A 17793-nucleotide genomic window follows, 5' to 3' on the forward strand; every position below is an offset into this window, starting at 1 on the left:
TCCTAGCCTATTTAATTTGTTTCTATCAGACATTGCATCGTATATTGAAAAAGCCAATTGCCACCCGCCAAACATGGCCAATGAGTCAGTTGCTATCTTACAATACGCAGACGACATTGCTTTGTTAATCCAAACTCCTATCGGCTTACAGAGATCAATAAACAATCTAGCAACCTATTTGGCTCAGGAACAATTGGAGTTAAACAAAGATAAAACATAAATTGCTTGCTTAGTGGATCCCCAAAAAAAACAAGTTTAAATGGACGGCTAATGGGGCAATTGTGGAAGAGCAGCACTCATATAAATATCTTGGCGTAACAATTGGGCAGTGCGCATCTCATCAGGAACATAAATTGGTATTAAAAGCTAAAGCTCAATTATTACACATACAGATTACTACGTAAAAAATTGTACTGCCCGAACTATATCCATCTGCTAAAAGTTATGGCCGCACAAATCCAGCCCAGCCTGTCGTATGGTTTAGTCCCCTGGTGCTGCAAGGAAGCGGACCCACTGAACGAGCTTCAGACAGGATTTACAAGGCTGTTTTTGACCTGCCAAAATCTGCCTCTCCTTCTCCGGTTCGACTGGAATTCGGCCTCCAGCACCAGAAATTCCGGGGAATGAGCGGCTTTGTTAAACCCTGTCACAAATTCCGCTTCTCTAACCCAGACACCTTGAATAGATTATGCTGGGACGAAATCAAGCACCAGATGAACCTTGAAACACCGAATTCCTGGGGAAGCTTCCTGAGAACATCTCTGGCCGAGCTGACACTACAAATAGTATGGGAAAGCGGGGATGATAGAGTAAGCTTTGGTAAAGCTGCAAACTCTGCAGCTAAAAAGAAATCTTTGCTGGCTGACAAAAAAGCAATTACCAAGTGCCGGCAGGGGTGGACAGTCATCAACTCGTATAGAACCCTAAAGCCACAAGCATATCTATCTGCCCATTTCAGCTTGCAGGTAAAAAAGAGCTTTACATACTTTCGAATGGGTGTGCATGACTCAAAAGACCTGCATCAATCGTGGAAAATGTCCTTCCATTCTGCGAATTGTCGACTATGTGGTTTTAAGTGAGAATCCTTAACCCACTTATTATGTGTCTGTCCAGCAGTCCTGGACCAAAGGAGACAGCTTTTAAAACACATCTTCAACGATCTGAACATTCGTTCAAGCAGGCAAGCAGTGATATGCTGACTGGAGGGCAAGTCCATCATCTTGGCCTGCCGGAGGGTCAAATACATGTCAATGGTCAGAAGACTCTTATGGCAAGCCGATGGAGTGCAAATAAAATAAGTAGGATCCATGCCACCATCATTGTTCCCTGTAGCCAGCGCGGGTGCGCGCACGCTCAAACTGCATTCCCTCAGTGCGCACATACTTCCACAAAGCGCGCACTTCAGTTCTCCTTGTGAGACGAAGTGACCATTTGTGAGCAGATGGGAAAAAAGGTCAGTTTCTTGATGCTGAAGGGCTTTTGCAGCGAGTTTACAAGGTCGAGTGGAGGTGCAGAATGCGAGTGAAAGGCTTCCTCTTGGCTGCACGTGTTTTGCCACAGAGGAGAAAACTCTGAACAGTCAGCTGTTCAACATGCTGCTTGCTCTATTAGTGTGAAGAGGTGGGTGTCCTGTCAGGATTTACCAGCTGCAAAGTTCAGAAACTGATGTATTTTTGACAATGACACTGAGAACACCTAATATATGGAGTCTTTTGTAATGCGCAGGATAAAACTGCCCAATGTTTGTGCTGTATAAAATAGCACAAATTGAAATGAGGATTCTGTCCGTTACCAAAATGTATTCACATTGGTTAAGAAAGCAGCTAGCATTAACCTTTGATGGCGTAAAGAAATACATTTCTAAAGGCTGAATTGTATGGTGTGAAACTAGAAAATCTCTTCTTGGCCAAATTGTGTGAGCCTAGGCAAATACATTATTTTACTGAGCATCCCTTTCGTTCGTTATCACTTATAAGAAAACCTCAATAAACAGTTGAAAAAAACCATATGAGAGCATCTTCAAATACTTAAGTTAAAGATGTACGCTATTACCCGGAATATTTGAAAGGAATGACAGAAGCTGAGGATCACTTTCTTTTCAAATTTGGTCACCAAAAGTACTTCAAGAAAATTAAGCTAAAAGTTCTGAAGGAGGCGGCTAAACTCTGGATACAAATCAGATTGATTTTAAAAATCCCCTATTATAGTGCAATGGCACCGATATGGAACTCTCCCGGAACTCCGGACTGTTTAAAAGATGTCATGGCTACCCCCTTAAAACAATGTAACATCGAATATTGGGGTCAACTTTTGAATGGAACAACATTAATATCATGGGAAGAACTGAATAAGATCTCCAATAGAAGAATATTCTAATTCAAATTTTATCAACTAAACAGTTGGGCAAAGACACTACCAAAGTACGATAAAGATAACAAGACCGTAGAAAAAGAAATGATAAAAATCTTACCCATAAAAAAGGAGGTAGCAAAATGGTATTGGACTTTTATAGACAATGAAGAGGAAAGCTCCCAGATGGTAGAGCAAATCTGGAGAAAAGACCTGGCTTCAGAAGATCTAGTAAATATATGGGAAGATTCCATAGAGAAATGTTGGTCAACATTAAAAACAGCGGCACTAAAAAGAAATCATCTGTACACCCTGCATAGAGCCTATTGGACACCGAAAAAGCTTTCAAAATTTAAAAATGCGGGAATCAAAAAATGCCCTAAATGTGGGGAAGAGAAGGCGGATGATGTTCATATGTTCTGGAGTTGCCCATCTTTGAGAACATTTTGGGAAGGAGTTGGTAAGACGTTGAACTCAATATTTCAAAAACATCTAAATGTAAGTACAACTCTTATTCTCTTCGGGATTGATAACACAACGGGGGTAGTTAAACTAACAGTAATGGAAGCAAAATTACTCTTTGTACTAATGGTGATAGCTAGAAGGGAGATCTGCATTAAGTGGATAGGTCCTCATCCCCCGACACATGTAGAGTGGTTAAACTCAGCTATCAAAATAAATAAATTAGACAGAAGGGGAAAAACTAGTAAGAGGTTCAAGTATTGGGAAATCATGGAGAAATATCTGACCTCCGAGGATCGGGCGTAACACACTGTCCTATGATTAATGCGAAAGCGTATTCTGTGTTATGAGTATGATACTCATAGAAGTAGCCAAGGTGGCTAGCTCCCTCCCTCTCGACTACAGATATGTTAATATGTAAATGGAAAAGGTTCTCCTCTGATCAAGCAAGACAAGGGAAAACTCCCAAGTAAAGAGAGACCATTGGGCAGTGACGGTACAAAAAGGAAAGCTTCAGAGGTAGAAATCAAACTTTCCAAAATACATAAAATTTTCGCAATATGAGGATTACAAAAAAAAATAAAAAAAAATAAAATAAATAAAGATGTACGCTGCACAAAAAACTTCTCTTGTGCTTGATTAATTGGCTTATAAAGTTACTCCATTTATAATAAAAATCTAGGTCATGTATTTTGCTTGCACGACAACTGATGTGCCTCTTTGTTCATTAAAAAAATTGTCATCAGGAACGGGCAGGTATGTTTCTCAGTTCATGTTAAAAAAATTCCCACTTTTAATAAATTCTTTTGAAATAAACTGATATGCCATGTTGAGACGGTTCTGTGTGTAAAAAATATACGCTATCTCAATGAAAACGTATCATATTCTAACGTGATGTTTGTTGCAATATTTAGATGTCAAATATTTTCAGAACTCAGCTTGTGAATGGGATATTAGTGCCAGAGCCGGCACTTTGTTCAGCTCTCCCTGTTAATCTGTTGGCCTGCGAGCCTCTTCTTACTCACCACTTTGCCGTGGGCTGCAGCCAGTAGTTAATTTGTGTTCCCTCTCCTTCCATGGAACATAGTGTTAGCTATTTTATGATGTCTCAAGTGTGCTGCCAGCGAAAGGAAAAGTCATACATGTTACCATGGCTTTAAGTGGGATGAATAAAATAGAGAGTCTCTAAAAGGGGCCTGGCAAACAGAAGTGTAACTGCTACTGTGCTACTGGGGTTTGTTAAAGGTGTAGTGCAATCATCCCCTTATCTGTAAGAAATACATTTTCATTGTCTTTAGTTAATTAAGGTGTTTTGTATCTCCATCACACTCTTTTGCATATATTCACAGTTACAATTGTACCATTGCATTGTGCGCTCTGCAGAGGGACCAAGAATTTGATACACAGTAATTTGAACAACATTTGGACCCATTGACAGGCATTGTGCGAATCCCACACCACCGTTCCAGATTATTGTCATCAGTAAAATACAATAATGCCACAACCTTCTGAGTCCTGTCCTTTTCTAAACCTGGGGTGTAGGTGCCACTAGCGTAAACTATTCATGTCAGATCTGCATGTATCTGCATTGCACAACTGTCACAAGTCCCTATTAACGGTAGCTGTATATGTGAAATGCACCTGTTTTTGCTGTTTTTGCAATAAAAGTTCGGAGTGGTGATAGCCACAGATTTATATAACTGAGTACAACGCTCCCATGTATGATCATTGCCTTGGTGCACATAGACTTGTCTGCAGTGCACAGCGATCTTACACTGCCACACACTGAGCAAAGAAATTAGAGGGAACATTGGCCACCATGCAACAGTTGTCTCATCATAATACTAAGAGGACAGAACGCTAATCCAGAAAACGACCCTGCTTACCTGTAGGCCTCAAATAGACAGTCTAGAACATTAAAGTCTTGAACACTGGGGCTTCATCAAAATAATCGTCTTTTTTATGGGGTCTGTATACTTTTAATCAAGCTGTTCTAAATTTTAAACTGTAGCCCCTACCGGTGTTCTAACATGCTGCTTAACTGATAGTCCACCTTTTGTGTTTTCTATGCAAGAGAAGGGGAGAGACTGCACCAAATAAGTTAAAGAGCTATTAGGGTTTAAAGCTAAGAGAATGACTCTGTAAGCAGGAACATCTATACATGAGTTTTTAATGAAAAGCATTTGTATTCTTGTCAAATAATTACGGTATCATGTTAAATGCAGGTGTATTTTAAATTGGGAATGTAATTATATATTTTTTAATGTTTTTTATCCACATCGGGGGGGAATTGTAATGATTTTAATTAATCAAACAATAAAATAATGACGACTACTCCAATAACATGTAGAACATCTGCTCTCCATATTTTCTGTTGAGCATCCCATCTAGCTTCGGCCTAGTGATCCACTGTTCTATTGTATTCTACCTTGATATTTTTCTCTACCTTTTGTTGTGCTATGTGCTCCCATGTGCTGAATGCTTTGAGGACTGTAGGCCTGCAAGGATCCTTCATCTTGTATATTCTACATCTCAGAATTCTCAAATTGAATGTTCCATTTTGAGGGAACTGTAAAACCTCATCTCTCTTAGTCAATAAGTTCCAGTATTCAAGCCATAGACATGGATGTAATCCTTTGTCTGACATACGATCCTGGTGTACTCTTTGGCCGCACCTATATCTTTGTTTAAAGCAAAAACGGTATCTTCCCTTTTAACTAGTTTCATAAAGCCTGTAAGAACTTCGGGGCATATTACCAAGCAATAGCGATAATTATCGCTATTGCTTGGTTAGAGACAAAAATTTATCGCCGACCTGCGGCGATTTGTATCGCAGATAAACCTTGGTATTACCAAGGTTTATCGCAAATGCGATAAAAATCGCCCGCAATGCATGAATATCGCTGAAAAGTCAGCGATATTCATGCATTACCGAGCTAATGCTCTTAGCCATGTTATCCACCTCCCATTGGATAACATGGATAAGAACTGCTCAGGGCAGGTGTTAGCTTTTGGAGATATTCGCGCTTAGCGCGAATATCTCCAAAAGTTGGTAATAGGAGATAGCGATGTTAGCGACTGTTTCCAGTCGCTAACATCTTGGCACGCCCACTTTGCATGTCATTAGTGATACATTTCTCTGACATGCAAAGTGGGGCCCAAGATGGTCGCTATCTCCTACTAGCTGTCGCTAACTGGTGTTAGCGGCAGCTAGGTAATAGGGAGATAATTTTATCTCCGCTTTCTTGGCTTTTAAAGCCAAAAAAGCGGAGATACACCCCCTTGATAATATGCCCCTTCCTTTTTCCTAGTAACCGTTTACAAATGACTTCGGTAAACTCAAGAAAATGTCTCCCTCAATTCAATCTGTTTGGAAATTCCAACCAGTAGCAGAGCGAAACAAATTACATAGTTAACCAATCCTAGCGTGGCTTCACACCAACCAACTAATGTCAGTGCGGCTCACTTTGACGTCAATCTTGCTTCTCTCAGCAACTCACCCTTCTTCTTAATTTTCTTTCTTTGCGCGTTTTCTTCAACAAAAATTAACACTACAATGCAAGCAACACATAAACTGTCTGCCCTACTAAAGGATATTCACTCTCACAAGGTAATTTAAACTTTACTACACATTTGCTGCATTGAGAACATAGACCCGCAAAACCTGACCCTCAATTGATACCATCAATCTCCTTGCGCCTGAAGATTAACTACACCCATTATTTTGCCACTAACATACCAGAAAACCCTTACCAAGTGTAGTCGATGATATCTCGTGACCTACAATCAAAACCAGCAGACAACTTACTCAGTGTCTTCTACACTGAAGACAACCTGTAGGCAATATCTCGAGATCTCAGGCCACAACGGATTTGTTTACCACTTTACTTCGCACCAAAGTGTCATAGTCATACTTGGCCTTTAACCCTGTGGAGTTTAACCACTTCACTCCGATCAACACACAAACATTTCAACAAATCCACACTCTTTAAGCAAAGCAATAGCAACGCACATCCCCTATTGATACTCACACCTCTCTTGTTGCTGCTACACACCAATTCTTATCCAGAGCGATTTTCCATTCGCCTTTTTCCAAATTTTTTTCCCTGCTAAACCAAGAACCTGGGCCTAAAATAATTTGGGTATTCTAAAATTCACAACTTTAGTCCGAACCTTCATACTACTACCAGATTTGCTGGAGTATTTTCTATTATTTAATTTATTTTGGTTCACTGTGTAGCATCACTTACAGCAGAAATACTTACTCCTTCCTCTATTCACCCTAACCGCCCTGAGCCCTCCTACGATTAGAGTGAACTCCTATGTAGTTCAATAGCTCAAAACTTCTGATCCATAACCTAACAGCTTAATTCTTTCTTGATTCATATTTTTTGTGACGATAGGAGTGGTGATTCTAACCCTCCATTCCCAATCATCTCCAACAATTACTAGCTTAGGACCAAATCCCACCCAAAGCACAGTTTCAATGAAGAAATATGGACACAAATGATAGTCTGAATCTATTTAGAATTTGAAAGTTATATTAAAGAATCAAGATTCATTCTTATAAGCAACTTCTTTAGCATTTCAGATAAAAATATAACAGTTTTAATAAGAGCACTCAGCATTTGTGCAGAAATAGCTTAAGTCAACTTGCAGAGGTACAAGGTCCTGCCACCCATATGGTAGGATGGTTCTTCTGCTAACATCAATACCCTACTTCGATCCAGGGAAAGGAAGATTTAAAGTTTCTTGGGACATTGTTCATAAAGCTAAGAAAGGAAAAGTTCAGGTTTGGCAAGAAAGGTTCTCAGTCCAACAGCTACTGACTGTCGCATCAGTGTATAAGTCCAAAGGAAAATATTTTGAATCCTTACAAATTAGTCAGCATAGAAATAAATGAAGTGCACTAAAGCACTGCAATAGCCTTTAAAGAACAAAGTGCATGAAAGCAAATAAATCTGGTGCGCCTCCAAAAAAAATGATTTGAGTGTGCCCCTCTTCTGGGGTATCTTCTTTTAGAAGTTCATTATCAAACGTGCCTGTCATGTAATGTCACACTAAAAAAATCATCTGTTCAGGATGCACATTAAGTCATCTAAAGAATAGCAACATCGGCAACGTTTCTGAATGCATGCTCTGACATTAGAAAGATTTGCAAGTCCACATCGGCTGCCTAAGAGAAATAATATACCAACATACAGCGTTGTAGGTAACACAGGGGCATATTATCAAGGGGGTTTATCTCCGCTGTTTTGGCTTTAAAAGCCAAGAAAGCGGAGATAAAATGATCTCCCTATTACCTAGCTGTCGCTAACACCAGTTAGCGACAGCTAGTAGGAGATAGCGACCATCTTGGGCCCCACTTTGCATGTCAGTGATATTTATCAATAATGACATGCAAAGTGGGCGTGCCAAGATGTTAGCGACTGAAAACAGCCGCTAACATCGCTATCCTATTACCAACTTTTGGAGATATTCGCGCTAAGCGCGAATATCTCCAAAAGCTAACACCTGCCCTGAGCAGTTCTTAGCCATGTTATCCAATGGGAGGTGGATAACATGGCTAAAAGCATTAGCTCGCTAATGCATGAATATCGCTGACTTTTCAGCGATATTCATGAATTGCGGCTGATTTTTATCTCATTTGCGATAAACCTTGGTAATACCAAGGTTTATCTGCGATAAAAATCGCCGCAGCTCAGCGTTAATTTTTTCACGCTAACCAAGCAATAGCGATAATTATCGCTATTGCTTGGTAATATGCCCCACAGTTCATGGTCCTGCCGTTCCCATGGGAGAGGAATTATGTAGAGACACGAAATATAGATAGAGGAATAGCTAAAAGGGCTAGCTAGGCTGCTAGTGGACCCCCAGTGTCTGTTGCAACTGAATGCAATGCATTGCTTGCTTGCAGCAAAATAACGTTCGTGTCACAGCCGTTACTCACTGAATTCCACGGGTCAGATTCCAGATAAAGTGATGACGAATGTAGACCGCGTGAAGTAGTGTGGCTCACTGGTTAGAGGCGGCAGACCCGAGAGCAGAGGACGGCCCGGGACCAGGGTTCGATTCCCGGCACGGCAGGTTTCTGGACCAGGGTCAGCGGACTCGATAATTCTCTCGCCTCGGTGCCCACTCTGATCAGCGATCACACTCGGCAACTCTGGGCATTAGCTTGCCTCATCTTCACTAACGGCCCCACCAGACCGCCGGGGATGCCTGGTCTCACCCTGGAGATACCCATTAAGGGACCATCTCTCAGGGAAACCAGGAAGGGTTTCGCAGCGGTCGAAGCGCATTGGGACCCTACGGGTAAGTAGTGCGCTATATAAATGCCTATACATTTACATTTACATTTACATTACCGCTGTGTTCGTTGTAATGCTCTGGCTAGATATTGGCAATAGAGAGCCCCCTATTCGAGGTATGAAGTGCGTTCATTGGTGCAGCTCCACTCACTGCCAACTATATTGTAGTAAAGGCCTCCAAGACAGTAGGTAGAAACAGGTAAGCTTTATTTCCAAAGTAGGGAGCAGCACAGAAGATGATGACGTAGGAACTCCTCCGCCTCAACTGACTCCAGAATCAAAATGAAACATTCTAATGTACAGAACATAAGGAAACATTGTTTTATCACCACTGTGAGACATTGGCCTGGTATATGCTGTCCACTAGTTATAGTGGACACCTTGCACCAGTCCAAACAACCCTTATTGATGATTAGTTTAAAGACAACCTTTACTGAAAGCTATCCTAGTGGTAGCTATGGAGAGCAGCCTTCAGGCTAAGTCTCAAAGGAATGTAAAGCAGCTTGGTTTACCAGATTATAACCTCCTGAATGACCAATTGAAAGGAGAACCACACAAGGTATAAATAAAATATATTTATTTATTACTAAACACGCTCTACTAACCTCTTTATGAGATTAGAGAACAAGGCACATAATTTTACAGTACTGGACCGACAGTAAATAGCACAATACACCATGGGCTCCAGGGGGAGACCGAACCATTTAAGAAAGTGGTATAACAACCGCGACTTGACTAGACACAGTGCCTAGACCACGTAGAATCGCTGGGACCCCAAGGAACCACAGTGGACCCAGTGTGAGAACACAGCTGTAAGATCCGTACAACTCTATGGGAAAGTCGCAGTTGGAATTTTAAAGATTAAGGACACTTAGGACAGAACTTTGATCAAAACCTTTCAAACATAGAAGGTTCTAAGGCCAGCACTCATGTGAGCACCGGAGTACTCGTGTTACCTAACCCAGGGAAGCCGGTTGCATAGGTGTCAAATAGTGTTGGGAATCTTTGTCGTTTTCAATGGTGTGATGCTGCACAGTGCTGCTGCCATGAAGAGGAAAAGTGTCTGGTGTGATCCAAGCCTGGATCAGAGATGAGAAGAACCTGAAAGCAGAGGGGACAGAGTCTGGGTCACTTCAGGGTGAGCAGGGGGTCGGTAGACGAATGCTCACTGATGCCAATTGCTTCAGGTGAGTTGACGCAATGCTTGACTCTGCAGCCACGGGGACCAGGATACGTCGATGATTTAATTAATTAATTAATTAATTAATTGTGGGTTTGTAATGCGCTAGAATCGACTCCCGAAGGAGTATCTCTGCGCAGTAGACCGCTGGGGAACCCATCCTGGCTTTCCTTGTGAGATGGTCCCTACTGGGTATCTCCAAGGTGAAACCAGGCATCCCCGGCGTATGTGGGGGGCCGTTGTGGAGATGAGGCAAGCTAATGCCCAGAGTTGCTGAGTGTGATCCTTGGTTAGAGTAGGCACCGAGATGAGAATTATCGAGTCGGCTGACCCTGGTCCACGACCCTGCCGCGTCGGGAATTGAACCCTGGTCCCGGGCCGGTATCTGCTCCCGGGTCTGCCTCCTCTAACCAGTGAGCCACACCACTCCACGATGACGAACAACTGGAGGTGAGCTGTCCCACAAAGGATGTTGGGTGCTGGGGGGTTAGTGTTCGGGTGAAACACCCACAAACCTTGCCAACTGCAACCCATGCGGTTAGAGGAAATCAGCTTCGGTGAGGACCAGCAAGGTCCCGGGGACTCTCCAAGCAATGGAGAGTCAGGGTATGTCTGTAGCAATCATAAAAGTCCTTGGGAAGTTAAAGTCACCTTCACAGGGACCCCAGGCCAACGGACCAGGGATCAGAAAGGGACCTCGAGAGGAATCACAAAATACCAGCCTATGGAACACTCTGGGAGTGTGCAGGCCGGAAATCTTCGGTGGAAACACTGCTCAGGGTCAGGACTACAAGTAGCCCAAAGCACCGCCTCAGGGGTCGCCGGAAAGCATATGCTGCTGCAAAAGAGCACGTGCACAGGGGTTCGGTTGCACAATCCCCACAAGGGATACGGGCCTCAGAATTGCTGAGAGTGCAGATCGACCTTGGATACCTAGAGAACCCATCTCCTGTGATGCAGAAATATTGGGAGTCCTCAGGAGCTTCAGAGATGCAAACCGGTCAGATGCGTTTTGGTGCCTGCTTAGAAGGGGAGTAACTCCTTTACTCCAAGGGAGATTCTTCAGTCGTCCAGCGTCGTGCAGATCGTCGAAGTACTTGGTTTCAGTAGCAGAGTTTAGTTCAGGTAATATCAAAAGTCCTGTAGTCAGGGGTTACTACTTTATACCCAAGGAAGGGGTGGGACAAACTCTGGGGACCCACCTATGGGAGGCTCAGGACAGAAGGGTGGCTACACCCATGTCCTTTGTCCAGTTTTGCGCCAGAGCAGAAGCAAATGGCTCCTGCAACCGGTTTGAGCTGGACTATGCACAGGGACACCAAATGTGCCCCCAGTGCAGACATCAAAGCACTCTGAGAGTGCACCCACCCAGCCCAAATACACTAAATCCTGTCTGAGAGGTGGTTACACCTTCCTGTAACAGGAAACCTATTGTCTAGCCTTTCCCTACCAGAGTTTTGTCCAGCAGCAGGAGGGCAGACTCGTGTCTGTGGCTGGCAGCATCCATCTTGTGATGCCAGGATCTAGAAAGCTAATACTGGGTGTACCGGTGTTGTCATATTTCTCCCTCTAGGAGGGTGGAATCATACCTTCCCCGACAATTACTGGCGGAGAGGTATGATTCCAAGGTGTTTGACACCAAACATGACATGTTTTCTTGCAGCCATTTTAAAGATAGCATTTACTGCAAGGTTATAATGCTCTTAAGAGTATATGATTGGCTGCATCGTAGAACAACCCCTGAGAATAGATTCTGAAGGCTGCAGAGGGGCTCTGCTCATGCATGGGCACCCCCTCACACAAAAGCCAGCACCCTGCCTTCAGGAATGTTAAGGCCTGCCATAGGGGTGACTGATAGGTTTATATGTGCAGTGATATAAGGTAGATATAGTGAACCTATATCTAAGTAAGGGGTGCATGCACTACCTTACACAGGCTGCAGTAGCAGACCTATTGGGTCTTCCAGGGGTGGCATAATACATGCTGCAGCCCTTGGGAGGCTTCTGGGGTACCTATGCCTTGTATATATAGACTACCATATACTAAGGAGTTATAAAGGTACCCCAGAATCCAATCTGGAGTGTACCTAAAGTACATGAACAACCAATTTAGGAAGAAAGCAGATAGTCCTGATTAGCAGGATCCCAGTCAAACTAAGTCGAAAACCAGCAAAACACCAGGAAAAAAGTGGGGGAACCATGCAGTGAGATTCCACCTTTATACAACCGCCTGAATATTTTCTTTTACTTGTCAACTTCATTTAATGCACTCCCATTAAGCGTTATGTGTTTGCTTGTGTTCGTCTTGCTATCTGTATTCCTAATTTTTATAGACACTTTTTCGTTGCTTATTCTACAAAAAAAGATAATGTACAATTTATCACCCTCTTTGCCAGCATAAATAACAAGCATTTGAAATGCAATAGGTCTCGCATGTATGGCTATTGGCATTGTAAATGGCAATGCCTTTTATGTAATGCGATTTGAAAACATAGTGCTCGAAGGCAGTAATTAAAGCCTATAAGTCAGATACAGTGTCCCCTTTGGACAATTTATAAACTAGAGGAAACACTTTCAACCTCATCAAACAGCAATCAATTCAATCCATTCAATTTAAGCAAGAGCGAAGATGATGCAAACACAGTCAGAAATTAAAAATGTATACAATTTATTCTAACATTAATAAAAATCAGATTCACAATGAAAGTGATTATACATATATCCTATCACAATACATACAAATAATCATAACACAGTGGGAATAATACATAAAAAAATTCCAATTAAAATAGAATGGGACACAGTAGTCAGACTTAAGTTAATCACACTCCAAATTTGTATAAATATCTGTAAGATGGAGAAGTTGTATAGTCCAATGACTTAGCGTATCACAATTCAAAATGGCATCGACGCGTTTCGGTTTTGGCAACTTGATTTACAAGCCAGCACCTTCATCAGGATTAAAAACTATGGATTCCCACAATATATGGTATATCTGCAAAATAAAAAATGTACAACATAAGATACATCATCTCTAACTGCTAATTGCATCATCATCTGCTAAAACTACTCATACTAGACATCCAATTCTACATTCGAACCAACCAGTTATACCTTGACCTTCAGATTCTCAACTTTTGGTCAGACAATGAGCATCTAGCTTCATATAGATATTTATCGATTTAAAACATTTACATCCTACAAAGGTATATGATGATGTTGTCTACAAGGACATTAACATCCTACAGAGTTATATGAAGATATTTCCACATATCATAGTAGACATTCTCAAAGATAGGTTTAGTATATATTACAGTCAAGTTCCTCCATCTTGTAGGATTAGGGACCTTTCAGAATATTTCCATTCTCATATTGAAACTATAATGAAACTCAATTTTACCTCACTCTTAGATGGAGCAGAGCATTCAAAATTCCTCTGTTACTCGGTCCCGGATTTCGTGATCAATTGGCCCATTTTCTCGGTAGGTGCCTACAAAATTATTTACAATATCAGTCAACTTCTATTAGACATGATATATATTGCCGGGCATTATTATCACAATGTTGGTAATGCTCACCTATTGAGAATTTCCTTTAAAATCCGTCACACGGTGGCTCGCCGGAGTTACACCATAAATGCTTTTAGGTTCTAAAAATAAATCCAGAGGTAAGTATCTAAAGCCCCGTGTTTATGATGATTAATTTAAAATTAAGGGGCAAATACTATACATATATACTAGCGTACCGCTATTGGGTGAAGCCGGGTACACTCGTTATATAGTACATTTTTTAATTACAGAACATAGTATACTGGCCACCGTTTAGCTAAGAATAGAAGACGTTCAATTTCATGTCCCCTCTAGTAAACCTTAAGTAAGCAAGATAGACTAAATTGACCTATCGCTGATGCTGGGCAAAAATACATGTCATCTATAAATATTGGGACTTTATGAACCAGTATTATTATATGAGCGTACGTTTTTTTACACATTCTAACGTAATAGAGGACAAAAGACGAAAAACTATATACCTAAAATTGGTAGTCGTTGCACGTAGAACTACGTTACAGTGATGGCTTTTCTGTCCGATAAAGCTCAAGTTGAGGAGTAGTGTCAACTCCCGTTAAAAAGCTAGACACCGCCCGCAGTCTGTAACAACAAACACAGGGATCAGGATGTAAGCACGTATATATATACATCCATCAAACTGCTAACGAGCTAATCTACATACCTGCTCACAAATTCGGTACCGCTGTCAGTATGGGTGTCCGTGCCACGATGTCAGTAAACACTAGAGGACTCTTTTTAAACGCAAAAAGGGCGCGGGAAGGCTGGCGTCATTGAACCCTGAAAGATTCTCTTCCGGTGTTGAAGGCTCTAGAGATAGATGACGGACCAAATGTATACATAGTTAATCATGGTCCACGTTACGCTGTGTATTTAATAATCAATTATATAAAGTGTCCCGAAGTTTCCACAATACTCAAACTTCAAGACCTACGATATTCATAGTTAATTTTATCGGCATATAATAAGCACGGTCGGTAATCGATTTTCCTAATAAAGTAGTGGCCATAATATCGCTTATAGTTTGCTAAGTCGATCCTATAAAACAATGTTGTAGCCGGTGCCTACGCGTTTCGAGGGCACCGGCTACAACATTGTTTTTACAAGGATAGAATCCATGCACTTTTGATACGAATAAAGAATTCATTACTCTACCACTGAAGACTCTTGATTCACCTGGATTGCATGAATATAATGCTCTGACTATATGGTGTAGATTTCATAAAGAACATTGTTTTTTTCTTGTTTATTATACTGTATAGAAATAGATCCTTTACACTTTCGTAGAGTGCTGGACATTGTGTGGAATTTTGTATGTTTGAGACTTTCTAGTCTCAGGGAGACCTAGGGGTCTGGATCTCCTGTCCGTAGCACCTAAAAATTAAGAATATTACTGTGACACTAGTGGATAGGTGCAATATCCTATAGCCTCAAACCCCTGTGCTTGGTGTATACAGTTTGATGGATGTATATATATATATACGTGCTTACATACTGACCCCCGTGTTTGTTGTTACAGACTGCGGGCGGTCTAGCTTTTTAACGGGAGTTGACACTACCCCTCAACTTGAGCTTTATCGGACAGAAAAGCCATCACTGCAACGTAGTTCTACGTGCAACGACTACCAATTTTAGGTATATTGTTTTTCGTCTTTTGTCCTCTATTACGTTAGAATGTGTAAAAAGACGTACGCTCATATAATAATACAGGTTCATAAAGTCCCAATATGTATAGATGACATGTATTTTTGCCCAGCATCGGCGATAGGTCAATTTAGTCTATCTTGCTTACTTAAGGTTTACTAGAGGGGACATGAAATTGAACGTCTTCTATTCTTAGCTAAACGGTGGCCAGTATACTATGTTCTGTAATTAAAACATTTACTATATAACGAGTGTACCTGGCTTCACCCCATAGCGGTACGCTAGTATATATGTATAGTATTTGCCCCTTCCTTTTAATTAATCATCATAAAGATGGGGCTTTAGATACGTACCTCTGGATTTATTTTTAGAACCTAAAAGCATTTATGGTGTAACTCTGGCGAGCCACCGTGTGACGGATTTTAAAGGAAATTCTCAATAGGTGAGCATTACCAACATTATGATAATAATGCCCGGCAATATATATCATGTCTAATAGAAGTTGACTGATATTGTAAATAATTTTGTAGGCGCCTACAGAGAAAGTGCGCCAATTGATCACGAAATCCGGGACCGAGTATCAGAGGAATTTTGAATGCTCTGCACTATCTAAAAGTGAGTTTCAATATAGTTTCAATATGAGAATGGAAATATTCTGAAAGGTCCCTTATCCTACAAGATGGAGGAACTTGACTGTAATATATACTAAACCTATCTTAGAGAATGTCTACTATGATATGTGGCAATATCTTCATATAACTCTGTAGGATGTTAATGTCCTTGTAGACAACATCATCATATACCTTTGTAGGATGTAAATGTTTTAAATCGATAAATATCTATATGAAGCTCGATGCTCATTGTATGACCAAAAGTTGGGAATCTGAAGGTCAAGGTATAACTGGTTGGTTCGAATGTAGAATTGGATGTCTAGTATGAGTAGTTTTAGCAGATGATGATGCAATTAGCAGTTAGAGATGATGTATCTTATGTTGTACATTTTTTATTTTGCAGATATACCATATATTGTGGGAATCTATAGTTTTTAATCCTGATGAAGGTGTCGGCTTGTAAATCAAGTTGCCAAAACCGAAACGCGTTGATGCCATTTTGAATTGTGATACGCTAAGTCATTGGACTATACAACTTCTCCACCTTACAGATATTTATACAAATTTGGAGTGTGATTAACTTAAGTCTGACTACTGTGTCCCATTCAATTTTAATTGGAATATTTTTTATGTATTATTCCCACTGTGTTATGATTATTTGTATGTATTGTGATAGGATATATGTATAATCACTTTCATTGTGAATCTGATTTTTATTACTGTTACAATAAATTGTATACGTTTTTAATTTCTGACTATGTTTGCATCATCTTCGCTCTTGCTTAAATTGAATGGATTGAATTGATTGCTGTTTAATGAGGTTGAAAGTGTTTCTTCTAGTTTATAAATTGTCCAAAGGGGACACTGTATCTGACTTATTGTCTTTTGGAACCCTACCCCTTTGGCTGCTGGGGTCCCTCTCTTTTATTAGAGAGCAATTAAAGCCTACCAATTAACACTCGTACCAGGGGGTGACGCCATGGGAGGTTACAAATTCAGACAAAGTGGTACTAAGGAGGGACTATTAACCTAATTGACCAATGAACAGCCACAGTTTACAGTGGTACAGCGTTAGCTACTCACAGTTCCACGGGTTGACTACTGAGTAAACTGTGCAGATTTTATTTAGAAAAAAAGCCACGTCACTGTGGGTACTCCTGTCCATAGAGTCTGGTTCCAGGCCACACTGGTCATCATCGCTACGACTTGCAACTCTAAATAACTAGTCGATTTGGTGACTTACTGGTACAGTATCTAAATCTACTACTAGTAGTACTATCGCCCCAAAATCTCTCAACCAAGTACAAATAACACTGTCTGGCCATTGGTTGCGCCTCATTAGTACAGTTTATCAACCAGATATAGAAATAAGCAACAGCAAGGTGACCAGTCTAGCTTTGCAAAGGGCCTTCCACTGCACAGCAACACGTGTTGCTAAATTTTTTGACCCGTTTGAGCTAGAATTTTTTTTTTGTTAAAAACTGTAGATTATGCGGCAGATGATGGATTGCCTGGCAAATCAATAACTATGCAAAACATTTCAGCTGCCGCGCAATCGCATAATTCCAGTGGCCCTGCCAATAGCTAAACCAATCCAACTGTAGGAGCTATAATCCAAGATGCCGCTGTGTTGTGCCGCACCAAAAAAGTTATAATAAACAGCCCCAGCTA

At 41.0% G+C, this 17793-nt stretch overlaps 1 long non-coding RNA gene across 1 annotated transcript in view; it reads left to right on the plus strand.

Annotated features, from left to right (window-relative positions):
• Positions 1-16870, plus strand: part of LOC147702519 (uncharacterized) — a 38287-nt gene extending 21417 nt beyond the window's left edge. Inside the window, exons 2-3 of the long non-coding RNA XR_015297235.1 lie at positions 15387-15502; positions 16526-16870. This is a non-coding gene — a long non-coding RNA (uncharacterized LOC147702519). The remainder of the gene's footprint in view (positions 1-15386; positions 15503-16525) is intronic.
• The last annotated feature ends 923 nt before the right edge of the window (positions 16871-17793 follow it).

Source organism: Lissotriton vulgaris, chromosome 7 (assembly GCF_964263255.1).
Source record: "Lissotriton vulgaris chromosome 7, aLisVul1.2, whole genome shotgun sequence".
Lineage (NCBI taxonomy): Eukaryota > Metazoa > Chordata > Amphibia > Caudata > Salamandridae > Lissotriton > Lissotriton vulgaris.